Here is an 11,848-nt window from a genome sequence, read left to right as displayed (position 1 = left end):
TGTAGGGGGGCAGTAATGACGCTGACAGGCAGCACTGATCTGCCGCAGAGACCTGGCTCCTACCGACACGCTTAAAACAAGTACATGGGTTTCTTGTTTGCCCCATGGGAATCTAAGCTAGCATGGCAGCTGTAGCATGCCAAGGTGCCAGGTGCCCAGCTCTCTACCAACTGCTGTCACTCTTGTCTGTCCTGGGTGACATGGCTAGCTGCCTAGCAAGCCTAACAAGAGGGAGAGGACACAGGATAGGGTGTGCTGAGTTCCTCCATCCAGGGCAGAGTCTGGACACCGGACAGCCACTCGATGCCAAGGGCCCAATTAGATCCTGGGCCTCAGCCAGGCGTAAGAGACGCCACAATGCCAGTCCTCTTCTGGTGGCCATGTGACCAGCTAAAGCCAGGGGTCAGGTTATTCCTGGATAGCTTTGAGTTCTGCTGGTCAGACCAGCTCCCTCTAGAGTCCAGGGCTGGAGGAGTCCGGGTGGTTGTGGTCCAAATGGGAGAGGTGACAGAGGGGGACACATAGGAAAAGCCACAGATGCAGGGCTTCTGGGGGAGGAATTAATGTCCCAAGCTGCTGATGACATCAAACACCCCCCAATGCTGCTTTCACTGATGGGACCTCTCAGGAGACTCCTGCCCCTCAGGGCCCAGGAGACCCTAAATCTCAGCTTCACTCCCAAAACATCAAGTACTGTTGGAGGTGAGGTCTGACCAATGATTTTTTTGTCTTGATTCTGGTTTTGTTTGTTTGGTGCTGGGAATCAAACTTAGGACCGTGTGCTTGCCAGGCAGGTACTGTGCTGCTGAGCTATGTCATCGGCCCTTCGTGTGTATGTGTGTGTGTGTGTGTGTGTGTGTGTGTGTGTGTGTGCATGTGTGTTCCTAGGGATAGAAACCAGAGCCTCCACACCTATCTACATCCCCAGAACTTTTGCATTTCTATCTTTCATTTTGAGACAGGATCATGCTAAGTTGCTAAATTGCCCAACCTGTGCTCAAACTTGAGGTCCCCCCCCCTCAGCCCCTCGGGGTTCTGGGGTGCAGGTGTGCACTGTCAGGCCCAGGCTGGAGCAATGCTTTAGTAGTGGCTCACCCCACAGAGGGGAAGACTAAACCCCATCTGCTTCGTCAGCTCTCCTGACATCTCTTGGCCTAATCAATCAACAGAGTGAAAATGTAGGAACCTGCTGCTTCTGGCCTCTTCACTGGGGAAGTGGCCATAAACCTTCTGTGTGTGATGTTTCCACTGTGCAGAAAGTGTATTTTGAGATCCTGGGGTTCCCCAGGCCAAGAACACAGCTGTGTGGGCATATCAATAGGAAGAGTAGCGCCAGGGCCTTTCTGGGGTCAGGGCAGATGGCACCTGGCACCTGGCCCTGCCCGAGGCCCCACATGTCTGAGGGCCCTGGAGGCCACAGCCCAGTTAGCACAGCCCAGGAACAGCTGGGGAGGGGGGACAGCACCAGGACACAACGGCCCCATGGGAGCATGGTCAGCTTCAGGTCCAAGTGAGGAAATCCCGCCCCAGAGCCTGACGTGGTGTCTAGCTATGGTGATATTGTGCTTGGTAATATTTTTGTCCAAAAACCCTAATTGTTAGCAGACCTTAGCTGGCTTTCAAAATGCATGAGCCAGCAGTGGGGGCAAAGCCCAAAAGTCCAGGCATGCTGCTAATGGGTGCAATGTCACTAGGGGTGCCACCCCAGTCACCAGGGTAGAGGTTTCTATTTGGTCCTCAGTGACACTCTGGCCAAGACTGGACATGCTGGGCTGCATCACGAGGGCAGGGTGGGTGTCCATGGTCCTCAACCGTGAGCCCCAGGGCCCAGCAGCACAGGCGCCTGGAAGGCAGAAAGGTTCAGCCCTGTGGATGGTGAGCAGATGACCAGAAATTCCGTCCAAACCAGCTCGAGCAGAAAAGGGAAACCGTGAGCTTTAAAACCACACAGAGCTCAGAGACAGTGCAGGGCTCAGCCTGCACCAAGGACCCAAATATGCTCTGGGCCTTCTCTTCCACAGTCCCACACAGCCAGGGTAGTTCCATGGCAGCCTCCACTGCCCCAGCTCAGGAGACCCCACACAAGCATTTGGGGCAACAGAGTCTACACCAGCAATGTCTCTGACTGTCTGCACAGTGGACTCATTCTCTTAACTTGGCTGTCCTCACAGGGCCACAGCCATGCCTAACGAAACACCAAGAGGAAACTGCAGCTCACCACATGGGGGGGAAGCCAACCTGAGAAAGGGTGTCCATACAAGGCCACACTCTTTAGCCAAAAGGCGGAGGCTGCTCTGATTGGCCAGGGCAGGTCACATATTCATCACCATGGTTACAAGAACAGCTGGCAGAAGAAAGAAGCCCCTTCCCTTCCCAATGGGCAATACCACGATAGGCACACCAAGGAACAAATGCCTGTTGTGAAAGGAGCAGGAGGTGGAATGGGGCGGGGCGAGGGCTGTGCTGAGCCCTGGACAGGTGGTGAGCCATGTGAGATGCCAGGTGAGATGCCTGCGGTGCCCATGGGACAACACCTGGGAAGCCAGGGGCGGAAGTTTGTTACTGCTGATGTAGAGGCTGGAGCACCCTGCTCTCTCATATCTGCAATTGACTTTAAAATAGTCAGACGTTCACATCCAACTGCTTGGAGATGCATCACATCCGGTACTGCTGTCCTGTCATTTGGCTGGTACTCGTTTGACGTGCAAGTGTCGGCTGCCTCATAACTCCCTGCCATTTCCAACCAAAAGCATTTGGCCCTCACTGGGGCCCCTGGAACCAATGAGCAATGAGCCCGTTCATTTACACATCAGCCAGGAAAGTGCAATCTAACTGTGGATGCCCTCCTTTTCATCCACACCCTGGAGGAGGCCAAGCGCCCCTCCAGGCACTGCCAGGGGCCATCAGAGGGCAGTCAGGAGCCCAGACCCCACAGGGCTCCCTGGTGCCTGGCCTCCTCCAGCCCTGCTTGGTACCCAGCCTTTGGGTTGTTGGCTGAGTGAGCCAGAGATGCGATTCACGCGTGGGGCACAGAGAAACCGCAAGCCTCGTTGGAGGATATCAGACTGCCGCCTGCACCTTAGGAACGTTGCCCACGACCCTGTCCAGCCTCTGGGCAGGAGGAATGAGACCAACCCCGGACTTCCACAGTGGCTCTCCTATCCCTCTTCTCCACCTTGTCACACGTGCCTCAGGTGCCTTGAGTGACTTCCTTTCATGCACAATCTCACTGGAGCCCCCTGAAGACCCCTCTGGACTCTATCAGGCCCTCCGGAAGTGGTGGGATGGATCTGCACCTGCCAGCAGAGGTGTGCAGAGGGGAGGGTGCGGCCTGCGACTTGCTGCTACAGAAATCTGGAGTGAGCAGCTGCCCCTGAACTCCTGTCCCTAACGGTGGCTGCTGGTTTTAAGAACCTCATAGTTGGCCAAACTGGGATGTGGAAGGTGGCCTTGCAAGCCCAAGAGTGTCAGTGTCAAAAAGACCTGTCAGCCTCTGGGTCTCAGGGTCCCAGGCATTGGGCTGCAGCCTGGGGTAGAGGGATACAGGTTTGGGCATCAGGGAGCCCCTTCTTTGAGGGCCTGCAGGAGGAGCAGTTTTACTGCAGGAGAGGGAGAGGATCCAGGAAGGCCTGAGGCTGCCAGAGGGAGGAAGGCCTGGAGAATACGTGCCTCCAAGGGCAGGAATGGGCTGCCCCTGACTTCCTGCAGAGGGACAGCTTTCTGGTGGCACAGAGTGGGAAGATGAGAGTGGTGGCTGGGGATGTAAAAGGCCAGGGAAGAAGAGCAGAGACCCGCGATGCGCTGGACTTCAGGGGTGCATCCACGTGGGGCTGTTCTTCCGGGCTCTTTTCTGAACTCTTAGGTGAATTCATGCCCGTCACCTTCCACAGCCCAGATGCTGCCAGTGACCTAACCTACCGGATCTCAGCCCTTATGTGACTCCCTCGCCAAGAGCAGGGGAAAAACAGGGCAAAGAGTGGGGAGCACGAGCAGAACCTTTGTCCTGGGAACGGGCAGCCCTGCAGGAGAGGCAGAGTCTCCCCGGCCAAGCATTTCCTCTGGATGTCTGCCGAGGGGTTCGGCACCGAATGCCTCAGGAGGGTACCACGGAACGGTGCGATGCAGGTCTCACCTGGGCATCTGCAGGCGCAGGAGCAGCTCTGGTCCAGCTGCCTCTGAAAGGGCTGAGATCTGTGCACCGGCCTCTTGCATCTGGGAGGGTAGGCGCAGGGGGAAAGGCTCTGGGGACGACAGCAGGTGCCCGGGATGCAGTCCTGATGTTTCAGAAGAGGAGCGGACTCAGGCCCAAGCAGCAGCCAAGACTGGCAGGGGAAATCAGAGCAAGAATCAGGCAAGGCCAGTGCCCAGGGCCGATGCCGCATCCTGAGCCCGGGATACTGAGCTAAACCTCCCCCTTCGTGTCCCTTTCAGTGATCAGAGAGGATTCCAGAAAGAGGAATGTTCTCATCTCGAGGTCTCTAGCTGCAAGCAATGGGAAACTGTTCTCAGGGTAACAGTAACAAGACCATCAAGCCCCAAAGCAGGACCCTCAGCACCATGTGTGGACAGCTCAGGCCTGGTTTTTAGTGCTTGGTTGACATGTTGGCTCTGGGTGTGGGCAGTGATGGCAGGATCCCCTGGGGCACATGAACATAGGCCAAAAGTTACTTTCTGTCAGAAGGACAAAGACCAGCAGAGGTCACCAATGGCAAGAGAAGCTCAGGCCCCAAAAAACAGGGATTCTCAGTGATTCTGCAGCTCTGGCTAGCCAGGTAAACTGAGGCAAGCCGCGTCAGCACTTCAAGCCCTGGACTCACAATGAAATGATGGTATTATGGCGTGTTCAAGGTTCCATCCAGCTTTAAATTCCCTGTGGCCCTTGGGATGAGCATGATTGTCTAGGCGGGGAAAATGTTCAGTGCTGAGCAATACCATCTTCAAACACAGAAAATGACCATAGTCGATGCAAGAGGTTACATTTTCCAGTCATGCCACAGCGAGTCCTCCCAGCCCCTATGCCCATCTGTGAGGGGAACTTGCCACTCTGCTGTGAGGAAATGGGGTGCCCAAGTCTTACTTTTGTCCCTTTCAATCTGGGCCGGACTCTGGATTCACTTATACTCAGGAGAACATAGCAAGTTATAATTAATAAAATATACCAGAAGAGACCAGGTGAGTTTTCACAAGGCCAGGTGGCCTCCATCTGCTTCTCACACTCTAGCTGCAAGAGATCCAGCACCCTCTGAGAGCTCCCCCTGCTCTGCCTTGCTGCAGATCCCAGGTGTAGACACTGGGGGAACAAACCCTGAAGGCTCCCAGCCCATGGCTGGTTCTGGCCAGGCACAGGACTATGCCGTCTCAGACATCCAGCCCAGCCTGACCTGCAGACGAAGGAAGCCCCAGCTCATGCACCCAGAAATTCCACGAGTGGACATCCCCGTTGAGCCCTTCCTGAAATCCAAGTACATAGATAGGATGACCATCAAGCTATACAGCTTTGTTTCGGAGTGATTTGTTACACAGCAGTGGTGACCAGTACATCAGCATTGAGCTGTGGGCACAAACACACCAGAAGAGATTCAGGGTCCACAAGTGTTTTCTAATCATTACAGAGAAGGGGCCTGCCGGTTAGCTCAGTTGTTTAAGTACCTGCTTATGCAAATGCAGTCGGGCACAGGATACTGTGGTTCAATCCCAGATCCTCATGCCTTACAGACCTGCCCTTAAGACATCCTGAGCCAGCCCCTCCCCCCAAAAAAATCCTTCTATTCATTGCAGAGAACCCAAAATACCTAACTCCCTTTTATGGCTGTTTCAAGGGCTTGGGAGGAGAATCGTGGGGGTGGGTCACCTGGGGAGCCCTTCAGGGCTGTGACGAGGCCTACATATATAAGCAGCCACGTGGAGTCATGAAGAGAAATCTCAACTGAGTCTCAGAGCCCAAGGTTAGCGCACAGCTCAACCCGCACCCAGGCCCAGACCGTGTCCTGGGCCTCCCGGGCTGGACCCGTCAGATTGCCTTCAGTGAGCCCTGGTATGTAGGGAGCACACTGCTGGGTGGGGTCCCCGTGGCACCCTCCTTGGCCCTTCCCACAAGAACAGCAAGAGGCGGGGGGCCCTCAGCCGCCAAGCTTCCCAGCTGCTCATTCCTGCCTCCTCAAGGGGTCCCTGGAATCTCAGGGCCAGGGCCAGGCGCAGCAGCCCCTGGAGCAGCCGTTTACAGCAGCCACTGCCTCAGCTTTCGGGGCAGGCCCCAGGTGTGGGTGCTTCCCACAGCAGGTCTGCAAAGAAAGCCGCTTTATGGCGGTTCTGTGGGTGGGCAGGGAGAGTCGCTGAAACCATGGGAGCCTACACAGTGTGTATGAACTCACCCTCTGGGGGGCATCTAGGCTGTTTCTGTGCTGAGCTATTGTGCAGTGCACTGCTGTCAGCCTGAGTACATGCAGATCACTGTAATGCGATGTCTACTGCCCCCTTTGGGAAGCCCAGAAGTCATACCACTAGGCCTCAGGGAATTGGTGCGTTTCACTTTCTGAGGCATCCGACCCGATGTCCAGGATGGTTTCACCAGTTGACACTGTCCCCAGCAACGCGGAGGGCTCCTGTGCTCCACTCCCTCAGCCGGAACTGCTGCTTTTGTGTTTGGATGATTGCCTTCCTCGTGTGCTTGCCAGGCAAAGCTGGCCACTGCAGCAACAAACATCCAAGCAGCCCCTCGAGAGCGCCCACCAGGCTCCAGGGACAGAGCCCAGGTGCCCCAGTCCCAGCCACACCTCCAGTGTCTGCAGCCCCAGGGGACAGCCTCACCTCATCCCACCAGGACACACTGGAAGCCGAGACGCCCTGCTGACTTTTCCCAACTGCTGCCCACAGACTCTGGGTGAGACGATGAACACTCACCGTCCAGCCACCAAGTGTGGAGCGTGCCCTTGGACAGCCCGGCGCTGGTGACAGATGGGGCCTCAGAGAGGCCCAGCCAGCAGCCTGGAGTTGCCAAGGAGTTGGGGAGCCTCACACTGTGACCCCTGACCACGAGAGGCAAGTGTGGTTCTTGGGTCCCTGAGGCTGCAAGCACAGGTGGCACTGCCCAGGGCCAACAAACAAGTCGGGGACCTCAGCACCTCTCACCTGGCACACCCCACCCACTGGCCCCAAGTCCAGATGTCCACAGTTACCACCACTGAGTCCTGGCTCAACAGCTTTGGGTCAGGGCACAGGGTCCCCTGGCCTTGCTGCCCACTGCTGATCTGTGGGGCCAGCAGTCACGTGTGCACCAATATGTGGTGGCTGACCACCCAGCCTGCATAGGCAGGCCACGGGTGACCGAAGCTTGCCAGCAGCCTAATGATTTCAAAGTAGGTTCTTTGGAACCCTAATGTTCTTCAGAGTTACCTTAGGGTTTGCATTAGAAAAAGTAGCTGGACCTGAGCTGATAAAAATACAAAGTGAATCACATATGGGATTTTTACATTTTTGGGGTCTGAGATTGCATTTTGCTTCTTCTCGTCATTTTGTGTAGCACTGTCTTCTGACCTTTGTTGTAGATCTTTGTTGCAGTTATAACCTTAGCACCTACTGAAATTCAGGTGCAGATCTACAAAATTTGGATTTATCCAGCTGTGCCTGGCTTGGGTCTGGCTGCTGTGCTCAGCTCCTTCTTGCTGCGGCCCTTGGGGGTGAACCTGTTGTGCCCCTCTGGCAAGATGTTCTGCTCCTGGACTAGCTGGGTGGTTCTGTCCCCTACACTCTCTGCAGGGATTGCAGCTGCAGGGTTTCACCCCAGGCCTCTCTGCCAGGCCTGAGCTGAGTCTGGAGGTGACAAGGTGGAGTAGGGGGCAGAGGCAGCTCTCCCACACACTCACTGGGCCTGGGCTAGGGCTGGATCTGGAGGTCCCCAGAACACGGCAGAAATTCTCACTGGGCAGGCCAGGTGGGGTGGGGGGTACTGCGGAGTGGTGTGGGGGGCCCAAGGGGGTGGAAGGGGGTCTTACCCACGCTGTGCCTGGGCTTGGACCGGTAGGTCCCACCGGCACAGGGTAGCAGGAAGCTCTCCCACACACTCACTGGGCCTGGGCTGATTTTACATTTTTAAGTAGTGCCATTGTTAAAAATCTAAAAATAAACAGATGAAATAAATTTTAAAATATTTCCAACTCAATGCTTTAAAATACCGATTTAACTGGTAAACAATGCATTACATGTACAAAAAGACAGTTTACATGCTCTTCCTCGTGCTAAATCTTCAACACCTGGCACGTGACTGTGTTTACAGTCCTGGGGCAGTTCCACCTTTCGCGTGCAGAAAAGCCCCAAGGGAAGAGGAACTCAGTCATTAGGAAGAGAAGGCCGCCCCTGGCGGGAACAATGGAGAACTACACGGGAGACCTAGACTCACTGAGCATCGGCCTTCTGCCGGCTTCTCTGGAAATCTCTGAAATGTGTGCGCTCGCATACCAGAGTACTGTGTATATGGCCTGGGGCATGACAGATCTGGAGTCTGGTGTCCTCCCTGGGCCTGGGATGACTTGGCCTCTTACCCGAGGCATCCTCTTCTTCCGGGTCTCCAGGAAGCCAGCTGCCTGCTGTGGAGGACGCCTGGCTGGCAGCTGAATGACAAGGGCCCTTAGAGAAGAAAAATGCCACGTGGGGGAACCTGGGGGACAGATGCGACAGTCCCTCCTGCGCTGAGGACACGAGCCACTGCCGGGTGAGCAGGAAGAGCCCTCTCGCCGCCAGCCGCGCCTGGATCTCGAGCCCCCCAGTCCCGGCCGCCGTACGGAGCTGCGCTCCGGGCCTGGGCGTCGCAGCAGATAGCAGCCCAAGTGGGGATTTGCCCGCCCGGTCTCGGGCTATGTGGCCATGCAGTGAGACACACTCAGCCGATCTTAAGCGCTGCTGTCGTGGTGGTGACACGGGCGCTGTCTACCGTGATGGGTTCTCGCTGATAGCAGGGCGCACATGAGCTGTCCAAGCCACCGGCCGGGACCAACTGGGAAGCTACTGCTTGGGGCAGTCCTTTGGCCCCAGTAAGGTCTAAGCAGCAGTCCGGGGAAGGAAAGCAGGCGGCCAAGGCAGCCACCAGAGCCACAAGAACACCAGCACAGGGCAATCTCGTTCCCAGTTATTACTCAAGCAGCAGCAGACACGTGCAAGACGCTCGCGGAGAACGGAGGGCTGCGGAGACCCGAGCCCCATCTGAGGGGCTTCCTGTGCCTGACCAGGTAGAGGTCCCTGGGGCGTCCAGCGGAGGGACACTGGACACCGCCCCACCCCCGGCCGCCTGTGGAGGGCAGGACACGGGGCCCAGGCTCTGCGTCCTGGGACTCGCTGATCTGGGCGGGCCTGTCAGCCTCTGGAGAGGCCTGCGTCTGCGGTGTGGCCCGGCTCTGAGTTTCCTGCCAGTGTCCCGGGAACTGGCTGGCCCAGGATGCCGCACTGGAGGAACCGGCAGGGGACGCCCAGCGGCCCGCCAGCAGGCGGCGCGGTGCGCACGCAGTTTAGAGACCTGCCGCGCCCGGGACCGCGGCCTCTGGGGCCTGCGGCTCCCGATTGTGCAGCCGACCCGCAGGTCCGCAGTGAGTCCCAACAAGCTTCCAACTGGCAGGGAGGGCAACGATGTCCCCGGCCTACGCCATGAGAAAGGAGGCGCTGCCCCCAGCCCCTGAGCGTCCGCTGCACGTCTGCAGCCCAGGCAGCTCCAGCCCCAGGTTAGGCTCAGTTCTGGTGCAGGCCTCCCAGGACAGCTGAACCGCGGGTCAGAGTGAAGACTGGGGAGCCCTGGCCGCTGAAAGAAGCAGGACCGGCCAGGCTCCGGAGGAATGTGGGGGTGCAAATGGGTGGGTGGCTACTCCCCCAAGGAGAGCGCAGTTGTCCTTCGCGGGAGGGACCCAGGTTGGGTCGTGGCCGGGAGTTTCCAGTCTCACACACTGGCTGCGGAAATGCTGTGGGATCATGCGGAGACCTCAGTGATGCATGCTGCAGAACCTAACCCACCCTGCCTCAGTTTCCTTCTCTGCCCAGCACAGGTCACAGCAGCACCTGCGCTTCCCAGGGCTTGGGGAAGCCACCAAGAACTAAGGCACGTGAGCTGCGTGGTGGTGACACATCCCTGTAACTCCAGCGTTCCGTGGGGCTGAGGCAGGAGCATCACAAGTCTGAGCTCATTCTGGGCAACTTAGTAAGACACTGCCTCAGAGAAATAACAACAAATAAGGGATACAGCCCAGTGCAACCGCCCTGGGTTCATCCTCAGCATCCTCAGTGCGGGTGGTGACAGAAAGAGGAAAGGAAACTAAGGCACAGCACGACTCTAGGCGAAAAGCTACTTCTCAGGGACTCACAGCTTCGTGGGCACAACCCTTGGAATGCAAGTTTTCAGGGGGATTCTTTTTTATTTTTGTATGCTACGTATCTAGTGCAGGGTCTTCAGGGTCTCACTACACAGACCCGACTCATAGTGATCCTCCTGTTTTCAGCCTTCCAAGTGCTGAGGTTACAGGCATGCACCATGAGGCCCAGTCTCAATCACACACCCTCTCAACTACGGTTTCAGCGCGCCCCAGGGGTGGGGTCAGCACGGCACGATGCGGATCGAACCCCGGTCCCTGAGCCTGCCTAAGCAGGTACTTTAGTCCGCTAAGCTATCTGGCCAGCCCTTGGAATGCGAGTTTGAAGCGGCTCTGGTTCCCAGCAGCGTCGCTGCACCTGGCTTCCTTCGGTCCTTTAGATATTTATTTAGCCTTTGAATATCCAACTGTTCCATCTGCTGAAAGCTCATCCTCTCTCCGTTGAATTGCTTTGGCACCTTTGTCAAATCCCAGCCAGCCATGCCTGTGCGGGGTGACCTCCGGTCCCCATTCTCCTCCATTCATCTTTGTGTCTGTCCCCTGGCCACATCACACGGCCGCCTCTGTGATAGCTACCAAATAAATCTGAAATCAGGCGAACTGCCTCTTTCTCTTTCATTGTTTCTCAAAGTGCTTTAGCTCTTCTAGTTGCATAGAAATTTTAGAATAAGCCTTCTAGATCCGTGCGACGTATTGGATTTTGGTGGGAGTTATAGTAAAGCTAGGCATCATTTGGGAAGAACCGAGACTTCCAGTGATGAGCTTACACCTCATGAGCACGGTGCGTCTCCGTTTATGTCGGGCTTGGTTTATTCCGTCAGTGTCCTGTGACTATCAGCAGGGCAGCACGTACTCTGGGGCCTCGTACGTGGACATGCCTCTTTCAGAGAGAAAGCGAGCAAGAGCAAATGGTGTTGTGCTTCAGTTTCCGTGTGTTTATTGCTACTGTGGAGGTAGGACTGGCTTCCATGTTCATCTTGTGTCCTGCAACTTTGCTAAACTCACTTGTTATTCCAAGAGGGGCTTTTCCTGTTTGTTTTCTTTTTGGAGATTTCCTTGGCATTTTTGAGGCAGACCCCCATGTCATCTGCAAACAGGGGCTGCTTTATTACTTCCTTTCCAGTGTGCATGTTGGGCTCACTGTGCAGCCCAGGCTGGCTTTGAACTCACAGCGACCCTGCTGCCTCAGCCTCCAAAGTGCTGGGATCGTAGGCACGGGCCACCACGCCCAGCCCACGCTATATGCTTTTAGTTTCTTTCTCTCTCCTTCCTGTGCTGGCTGGGACTCACACTAGCTGCTGCTTCTGAGTCGGGTACACGGGCAGCCTCACTGGCTTCCCATGCCTACCTGGAAATGTTCAGTCTTGGGGGATTTGTGACACGTTAGCTGGGGAGTTCTTTTGGTTTTGCTTATTTATTTATTTATTTTTGTAGATACTCCATCAAGTTGAAGACACTCCTCTATATCCTATTTTTTGTAAGAGTTTTATCATGAATTACCA

The sequence above is a fragment of the Octodon degus genome, unplaced genomic scaffold, assembly GCF_000260255.1.
Source record: "Octodon degus isolate 3935 unplaced genomic scaffold, OctDeg1.0 scaffold00126, whole genome shotgun sequence".
NCBI lineage: Eukaryota > Metazoa > Chordata > Mammalia > Rodentia > Octodontidae > Octodon > Octodon degus.
The sequence above is the reverse complement of the archived record's forward strand: the minus strand, read 5'-3'. Positions refer to the sequence as shown.